We start from the raw sequence: 9,062 nt of genomic DNA on the forward strand, positions 1-9,062 counted from the left end.
GGGGGCGGGGCGTGTCCAAAACTTGTGCTGCCGAGGTTCACCGCGGGGTAGGACGTGAATTTACTTGTGCTATTAAAGTATGTATTCCCTTTAAAATCATTTGCGTTTTTTTTATTTGGCACTGGCTATGATATCCGTGCAGGTAAACATTCATCCATTCGTTATTGCTCGCTCACAGAGCGCAATGCCAGAATTTACCTGAGACCCAGAATCTTTTCCCGAAATACAGAATTGACTATATGACCGGTCACTCTTAGTGATTGGCGAAATAATTTATTTTCAGTGAGAAGAAAAACAAAATAAAGACTCACCACAAACAGAAATCAAGGTGTAAAACTCCCAAAACAATCCATTATAATGGCGGGGGCATTTATCTGTGTGTCGTAAACAGAGCTGAATGCTTATTTCATGGTTGACAGGTTACAGTCTTAAAGCGTGCTCTGTTGTAAATGAAGACTGTATGATGTTAATTATCTTTCATGGTTACCCAGTGTTCCCGTTTGAGCTTCATGTTGTGGGTGCGCTGAAAAAAGAAAAACCTTTATAGTAAAACCCGCGGTGGCGTGTGTGCCATTTAGGTTCAGATCCAATATGCACATTATTTCTGCAGTATTTCACAGCTGTGTGCATGAGGCGTTTACATACACATTTATCCACATTGAGCCTCTGGGTCTGGCTGCCAGCGCCCTCTACTGTTAATCTGCGGTTTTAAAATTAGGCATGAAACACTCCTTCATACACGCAGTGGACATTTTATTAGGTACACCCATCCAGTACCAGGTATGAGCCACTTTTGCCTCCAGAACAGCAAACTGCAAAGCTATTCTACAATTGACTGTTGTACTGAGTACAAGTAAAGTTTGTTTACTTGTGTCCTTCCTGATACGTTTACCAAGTCTGGCCATGCTGCTCTTACTTCTCTCATTAACAAAGTATTTTTTTGGCCACAGAAATGCCCCTGTTTGTGGTACTAAGCAGGTGTACCTAATTAACTGGCCAATAATATTTACTTTGGTCAAACAAATAATGCTATCATCAGCTAGTTCCCAGACTATAATTGTTACTATATGAATTATATATGATACATATACAAAATATAACCCAAATGGGCAGCCAGCTGCCCATGCAGAGGAGGTGTTGGTGGTGGATGAGGGAGGGAGTCAGCCTGAAACATGCTGACAGCAGCCGACAGAATCGCACTACAGCCACTCACTGCCGCTGTGACTCGCCGCTGCTGTGACTCGCTGCCGCTGTGACTCACTGCTGCTGCAACTAGCCGCCGCTGTGACTCGCCATCACTGTTGCAAATGCTGCAAAAAAAATCACAGCAAAAACAGGTGTGCCGGGCTCATTCTCTCAACATCTCCGTGGTTTGGAAATATGTACCACTGCAACCCTGCAGCATGTTCATTAAAATGGCAAAAATGGTAAAATAGACTTCAGAGCAAAACGTTATCCATCCATCTTCTATACCTGCTGGTTCAATTCAAGGCTGCAGGGGTCCAGAGCCTGTCCTGGAAGGTACAGGTGCAAAGCAGGGAACAACCCGGGATGGGGCGCCGGCCCACTGCAGGGCACAAGGCAGGGAACAACCCGGGATGGGGCGCCGGCCCACTGCAGGGCACAAGGCAGGGAACAACCCGGGATGGGGCGCCGGCCCACTGCAGGGCACAAGGCAGGGAACAACCCGGGATGGGGCGCCGGCCCACTGCAGGGCACAAGGCAGGGAACAACCCGGGATGGGGCGCCGGCCCACTGCAGGGCACACTCATGCACCAATCGCAGGAGAACGTGCAAACTGCACACACGTGGAGCCATGGTGGAGATGCGAGCACCAGCTGCAGAGGCGTGAGGAGACAGCGCTAACCACTGCACCGCTGTGCCAGCCCACAAAAAAATATCACGTAAGCTTCACTGTAAACAATATAATGTTCCTGTTTTATTCTTAAAAGACACCAAATGATATCTTCAGTTTAAAAGTTCTTCTTCTGCATTGTAGCACAACCCGGGTCGAGCAGCTATACCCAGATACCAGGGGATACGGAGAGTAAAAGGAGCCCCTATTTCTGCATGGCCGCCAGCTGCCATAGATCTCTCACACTTGACTTAGACTCGCCGGGCTGCTCACACTCACCGTTTGTTCACTTTAACTGGTTTCCATCACCAGCCTGCTGTGCCAAACAACATTAGAAACACAGCTGTAGGGGAGGGAGTGCCGGCCTGGGTCTCGGGCGACGCTGCCGGCCGTCGCCGCGTTCAGGCCCCTGCGCTGGTGTCCTTTCCGCGGTGATGCCACAGCACAAGTGGTGTTGGTGGGGGAGTGAAGGGGGGGGGCGAAAGAGAAGCTTTGTGAGACAGGATGTTGGCGAGGGAGAGTCTGTAATCTGTTACGCTGAATTTGCCCCCTGGGGGAAGGAGGTGCGATGTATATTGTGACATCACAGTGAGTGCACATGCAATAGTCAGATTGTGAAAAAATACGATGTCAGAACGATTAAATCATTTTTAAATAATAAACAATTCATTATTTTAAATAAGACTAACACTGTTTGGGGTGCAGATTCACAAAAATGGTAACCAAAAAATAGCTGATCCATACAATACAAGGATTTTGCCTGGTATAGGACAACAGTAGGTATTAGCACTGTGCATGTGCAGCGAATTGGCCTCAGTAATTTGCACATTCGTAGTGAGGAACAAGGGATGCACTATTATTTACTTGTTTTTTGGGGATGCCTCTGGTCACGCCCAGTGTTCCCTTGTAGGCTTCTGGCTTCTTCAGGCACACGGTTTATCCAGGCTGCGGGACCCACACACCGGAGCCTGTAGCAGAGCTTGAGGGCGCTTGGGGGACGACTTCACACCCTTGGGCAGACAGTGAGCCCAGGAGATGCCTTCCCCACCCATTCATAGGGGCACCCCCAACCCAGCCCAGTCTAATTATGCTCCAAATATTTGAGGGTCTCTGGCCCTTGGAATCTTCCTAACCATCCTACCATATTAACCACACGTTCCTGGGGAGCATACACAAGCAGCCCGGCCCCCCAGCCGTCCCTGTCATCCATAAGTGAACCTCAGCGCCCGTTGCTGGGCACCTACTGCTTGATGACTCAGTAGCACCTTCCAATACGTAGGTCATACCTCATCATAAGCATCCTTCCTCTGCCACACTGGATCACCAACCCGTCAGTCAAAGTCACAGCCCTTTGCTGTAGTATACAATCTGATAACCCATCAGAGATAACCACGAGAGAGAGGATTGCTTGCTTAAGATGAGCGCTGGAATTTATCTGCTTCTGCAGATGCAGATCTGCTGTTTACAGGTGGGGGGGGGCAGCCTGAGATGGTGCTTAAATATTCAAAGGACAATAAGGGACAGACAGGCTATGCAAGCAGGACTGGGCAGCCTGACCTCATGGGCGATGCCCACAGATTTCTGTGCTCAGCTCCGTAGCTGCATCAGCACGCAGCCATGAGTTTTCAGCAGCACCTATGTCGTTATAAACACATTCCGCATTCAGCCACACATTCCAGGTGGCCGCAAATGCAAACATAACCCACTAACTATGTGTGGCCGCCAGATACAATTCAAGTGCTGGAGGTGGAACCTGTTGTATCTCGCATAAGCTGCCGCCCGTTTGCCCCAATTGGGAAAGAGCAGGAAGCAGGTCTGCATCTTGGCATTGGAGCCAAAGCATTTTACAGAGGAGCAGCAGGCTCAAGATGTGTTGCAAGGACGTCTCCTTTCACTCGTGGCCTGAACATCATGCTTTCCTTCTGAGAAGTGTGGGGAGGCAAAATTTAATCAGCTTTCCCAGAATCCCTTGTATGACAATTTCTCTGTCAATCTGGGTTTTTCATTAAGGAGCTGAGTAAGTATGAACTGCTCCAGTCCGAAAACAACAATAAGAATTTATTAATCGCTGTGGGGACTTTCTCCTTCTGCCCATGTGATCTTGCTGTTCATGATGTACGTGTATGTAAGAGTAGTTTGAATAGTAGAACTTGTAGCCATAAGTGGAAATTAGCGGGAGAATATTTTAAAATGAATTTTAGGAAGAAGAGAGTATGGCATAGTCTTCCTTTTAGTGTAGTGCAAGCTAAAACCTGGGTTCCTTTAAATCAGAGCTAGATAAGATTTTAACAATTCTGAGCTATTAGTTAAGTTCTCCCCAAACAAGCTTGATGGGCCAAATGGCCTCCTCTTGTTTGTAAATTTACTTAGTAGGCTTGGTAATGAAGGGCAGCCACCAACAGCAGTACTTTTGCCCAAGCGCCCGCAGGCATGTGGCTGTTCTGCTGAAGCTGGGCTTGAACCAACAACCTTCTGTTCACAGGCACGTAGCTGTGATGTAGCCCATTGAGCCACACGCTGCACCCTCTAGCTGTATAAATAGGTTGAACTGAAACCTATAAAAGTTTCTTTCACAAAAGAAATACGAAAAACTCTCAAATGTATAAAAAAAACTTTTGTATGAATTAAATATGGTCCAATGGGGAATGAGGACGTATTGGACGTATTGGATAGGGATCTTCCGAAAGCTGGCATCTCCGTGGAGTGAGTCACGCTGGCTTGGAATGTAATAAATCTGCAACCCAGGGTGGAAGGAGCAGCAGTCTGTGCTGCAGACGTACAGCATACAGCCCAGTGTGCATTTCTGCATCCCATCGCCATCACTGCCCACCTGTGCCCTTTCCAGAAATGACAGTAATGCAGAATGCTTCAGATATTCTAGAGCATTCTATTTTGGGTTACTCTGTCACGCTGTTATAAGTAGCACAATCTTCAAGGTGCAACAGGTTTTTTGGACTCTGCACTCCCTCTGACACAATGCCCCCAAAAGGTGAATCCTGGTATGGCATGCTGCTTCGCTTACTTACATCTATAGCTATATCTGTAGATAAAATGAAATTTCGCAGAAATACAAGATAAGCTGTTTTGCATTCAGAAATCTGCAAATTTGTGTAATAATGAGACATAATGCAACCAGTTTAAATTGATTATCTTCCCAGTCAGGCCTCTGTTTTGTTATAAACACACGCTGAAGTCCAGGCTATATTAGTTTTTAAACGAAGGCTGGCGAGGTATTCCTGCTGCAGCGCCGGATGGGAAAAATCACAGGCTTTGAAATGTGAAAATGCTGCTGCTTTTGTGACGACAGGCTAAGAGAGGATGAGGAGAGAGGGAGCGGTGAGCAGCGATTAGGCTGCTTCGTTTATTTCTGCTCTTCTGGAAGGTTAGGCAGATCCAGGGCCTCACCTCCAGCGAGTCAAGCAGAACCGCGCGGAAGAGAAAAGAAGCATGTTGCTATAGTAACCCCACACCAGAGCAGAAGTCACAAACGCCAAGAGGAGCAACTGCACTGCAAAATTCCTCTTGGATGTTATTCTCTGTTTGGCCTATAACAGGCCAGCCTCCCATCCCGGGCGCCCGCAGAGGCTCCTGTGCTGACTGGGATACGCTCCAGGCTCCGCATGACCTTGCTATGGAATATGGAAGATGACTGGATCTCATCTTCACGCACTGAAATTTTCCACAACGGAGGACGTGATGGCATTTTAGTATTACTGACGACGTGAGTGATCTGCGCGTGGACTTTGGTGATTTTCTGTCCCTTTCACACTGCAGACACCGCAATAAATAAATAAAAAAAGGCATCACTGTTTCTGTATCTAGTGTCGGATTTGACTTAACTAACAAGTTAACGGAGCTATGGGTGCAAAGGGAGGTGCCAAAGCCTGGGGGCAGAATGCAGCCGCATGCCGCTCTGAAGGACCATAACAGGCTGAGTGTCTTACTTCCTGTTACAGAAATATCCGGTAACATTTAAACTTGTGTCTCTGTGGATTTCAGCCGCTCTTTCTCCATGCCTGTGAACAGCCCCTCCTTCCAAAGGGGTTTAGCACATAACAGACCAATAATGCTAATAGTTAGATGCTATTTTTACCATAATTGTCTCGGATTAGGAGCCGCTGCTGTCATCTGGAGTGAACAGGACATCCTTTCTGAACAGGACAGACACGCTAATTACATCATCCCGACGCCGGGCACGCTGCATGCAGACATAATCACAACATTGCAACAAATTTCGAAAGCCGTTCGGAGGAAATTCCAGAAATTTCTGGAGTATAAAAACAGAACAGAGGCTCATTCCAAAAAAACGGAAACCTTTGAGAATTTGAAGATGTCAGCTCAGTCAAGGCTGATTAGATCTTCTGTGGACAGTTTCCCTGGCCTGGTAATGGAACACATCTGATTGTGAGCTGCTGTCTTCTCCATTCCACGCATGAACAAGGCTCCATCAGAAGAGCCTCTCACTTTTGGCCCAATCAAGCTGCTCCCAGATAATCTCCATCTCAAGCCTGTCACAACATGCCTGCATGGGTTGTACCATTCCAGCCATTTCTCCTACAGATAAGGTCACGGGAGCCTCTCTTACAGGCTCCAGGTGAGTGCTTGACCAGGATGGATCACCTCGGACAAGGTGAAGATATGTCTGCTGCATGAGCGATGGCCCTGTGAGATAAGCCCATCCATCTTATGACCACTTCTCCTGGTCAGAGTCACAGAGCCTGTGGGATTTAGCACCTAATAAATAACTGGTGAAAGGCAAAGCCAGGTCTGGAAGCGCAGAACACCACCTGCGCATGATGTTCTGGGTAATTAACTAATGAACCATGAAGGAACGTTGAGGCCTAGAGCAGCTGCTTCTAAGATCTCCTGAACAGACATGCAAATATCAGCAATACAAGAGAGATGTGACCAAATCACCTGGCCCACGCTGCTGGCCATAACTAAGCAGGTCTATCGCGTCATTATTTTTTGTTTAATTCGCTGCTCATCCACACAATTCACACAGATCCTGTGATGGTGAGAGAAGGTGGTAACTCAGCTGCTGACTGCTCAGGCTCTGCAGAGCAGTAATTAAAAGCGCAGTGAGGCAGCGAACGCAGAGGATCTTCAGCACTTCATTAATGCAGAGCTCCCTGGGCTGTTTGTTGCTCTGGGTCACATGCTGGGCTCCAGCCGGCTATGTTGCGTCTCTGCGGGGCTGGTTTAACAGGATCTCAGCCTAAATTGTTTAATGCAGTTCAGAGTGCCAATTAGCCCTGCTGCATATCTGTGATCTATGGGAGATTAGAGTATATAAAGGAAACTCGCATGGCAGAAGTAAAATATGCAAACTGAACACACGCAGAGTGACGGTAGGATTTGAACCCCCAACCCAGGTGTAAAGTAACAGTGTTAACCAGTGAGCTGCCGTGCCACTCATCATCATCACCATCATCATCAACATCCCCCCTTCTACCCCAGATAAGCAGTTGGATTACCATTATCTTTGTGTTGTGTTCTGATAAAGGTATGATTTAACAGCGAAATGCTGAAATTTTTCTTGCAAAAAAAGTAGTGAAGAATAATTTGGCCTTGTATGATTGTTCCTTTAAAACGTATTTTGAATGTTTTTGTGTGACGTTTCTTGGCAGGAGCCCCAGCTGGACATGTTCTTCGGTTTATCTGAATAAACAGGTGACACACATCCCACGGGAAACCGAGACGCCAACAACGACTGGGCCCCGGCAGAGCCAACAATGTACCAAAAACAAAGATAATGAACTGGTTCACAGCGTTTACGTGATGACCACAGCAGTGAGCTGAGCGTGCTGAGTGTGCTGGGATGCGGGCCCACTAGCAGCCGGTCTGTTCACCAGCAGGCCCTGACGTAGCCCCTGACGTAGCCTCTGACGTGGCCCCAGATGTGGTCCCAGATGCGTTTTTTCATTCTCCACTCCATCTTTTCTCTTTTCTTTTTGCTGTCCGCTTACAGTGCAGCACACATGCAGCCTGAGCAAGAGCTGCCTGTCGCAATGAATTACAGGGACACAGGATCGGTCCCTCAGTCTGTCACATCTAAAGTGACACAGCAAGAGTAACAGATAAATACGGAGCTGCTCCATCACGCATTTCACGGCTGTGCCGGGAAGATCACTGTTATTATCATTATGCTTTTATTATGGCTTATTTTCATGCACAAATACAAATTAGTCAGAAAAGAAACGTCTATAATTAGCAATTCTGTTTCTATGCTCTAAATAACAAACGGATTTTAAAGCACCTGCACATAAATATCTGTACTGCGTGCAGTTAATAATTCTTGGAATAATTAGGATATCAAACTGTTAATGGTACTTGGAGGAAATAAAGACTCAGACGTGGATGAAAATGCAGGGAACAAAGCCATGAAGTAAGTGTGCAAAGTATATAAGTAATGAAGAGCAATTAGAACTCACTGAGACATGTCTAGTTGGCTTGGCCACGCCGGTTACTCGGTAACTCAGTCATGTCAGTGGTGTTCGGATCCGAATAGTTCATGCCGATAATCTCCAACACAAGGCTTTCAATCACCTAACAATAGTGTGGGTGGGTGCTTTGCGTGACCTGTTGCCATCTGGTTTCTAGGCAACAGGCCCTTAATTCTGAGTTCTGTGTGATGGCGAGGAATTTGATGGGCAACCAGTGAGAGTGCGATGAGCCGCGCTATCGAAGCTCACATCTCCTCCATGGTCGCTTTCTGAGGATGCAAAATGCAGAGCCACTCGGTGGACCCTTGAAGGGTCTCGGTCCAGGAGGCCAGCCGAAGACCAACGAGTCACAAACATCCTATTCAAACATAACTGAGAAAACACTAACTGGGATTTTTAACAAGCCAGAGGACCGGGAATACTAGGATCCACATTCTCAGTTTATACTGGTGTCAAAGTGCTCCACACTAAATATTTAACACCTTATCTGAGCCCTGCAGGTGAGAGAGAGAAATAAAATAAGGCAATATGCTATTCTCTTTATTTACGTCCCTCCCATCACTTCAAGGTCAGCGGTATTCTCTGGGCAAACCGAGACAGGCATCCTCTATATAACAACACTGAAAGCCAAGAGGGCAATGTTAACCATTTTGTAGACAGCTCTTTTGACAAGTAACTAGCAACCATGTGACTCTGTCTGCTACTGTACATGATCATAAAAATCACCTGAACTTCAGGGTCTTTAAGGTTTAATGTTGTTT

Source organism: Brienomyrus brachyistius, chromosome 19 (genome assembly GCF_023856365.1).
Source record: "Brienomyrus brachyistius isolate T26 chromosome 19, BBRACH_0.4, whole genome shotgun sequence".
Lineage (NCBI taxonomy): Eukaryota > Metazoa > Chordata > Actinopteri > Osteoglossiformes > Mormyridae > Brienomyrus > Brienomyrus brachyistius.